Here is a 986-nt window from a genome sequence, read left to right as displayed (position 1 = left end):
ATATATATATATATATCCATTAAATTAAGAAAAAGTCCCAATTTGCATGCTAGGCCATATCGAGCTAGCTAGCTAGCTAGCTATATATATATATATATATATATATATATATATATAGAGAGAGAGAGAGAGAGAGAGAAGAGCAGACAGACATTCATGCAGAGAGTTATGTTTGCTGTGGTGTTTTGGTGAGTATAATAGTTTATGAAATCTAACGGTCATTTACTTGTTAAGTGATACTTATATATATATATATATATATATATATATATATATATATATATATATATATATTAGGTTGGTGTAAAAACAATATCGTTTCCTCACATCTGTTACTTTTATATATGATTTCTTAATTAATTCATTGATATATATAGCCATGTTATATATCATTTTGAAGCGTGTTTTTCGCTCTATCGAATCGTGTTATTCGTTATCGTTCTCAATTTCTTCATTCATTTTTTTTTGCAAGCTTTTCGACAGCATGGACAAAATTCAAACCCGTACTATTTTCTTGTTCCGGTTCAAGCTAGGCCGAAAAACTGCCAAGACACCTCGTGATATCAATGATGCGTTTGGCCAAGGAACCACTAACGAACGCGTGGCACAACTGTAGTTAAAGAAATTTCGCATTGGTGACGAGAGCCTCAAAGATGAAGATGGTCGCGGCGAAATTGCACCAAAAACGGGCATGGTGACTGTTACAGCTTCCTGAATCCGGGCGAAACGTTTACGGCGGAGAAGTACTGCCGAGAAATTGAGGAAATGCACCAGCAGCTCCAGCGTATGTGCCCGAGATTAGTAAATATCAAAGGACCAATTCTCCTCAATGACAATGCTCGCCCGCATGTTCTCAAATGATCCTACAGAAGCTGAACGAACTGGGCTACGAGACTCTGTCTCATCCGTCATATTTACCAGACCTCTCGCTCACCCATTATCACTTTTTCAAGTATCTCAACAACTTCCTGCGCGGAAAATGCTTC

Source organism: Euprymna scolopes, chromosome 2 (assembly GCF_053919585.1).
Source record: "Euprymna scolopes isolate OS-2025 chromosome 2, ASM5391958v1, whole genome shotgun sequence".
Taxonomy (NCBI): Eukaryota; Metazoa; Mollusca; class Cephalopoda; order Sepiida; family Sepiolidae; genus Euprymna; species Euprymna scolopes.
This window is presented reverse-complemented; position numbering follows the sequence as displayed.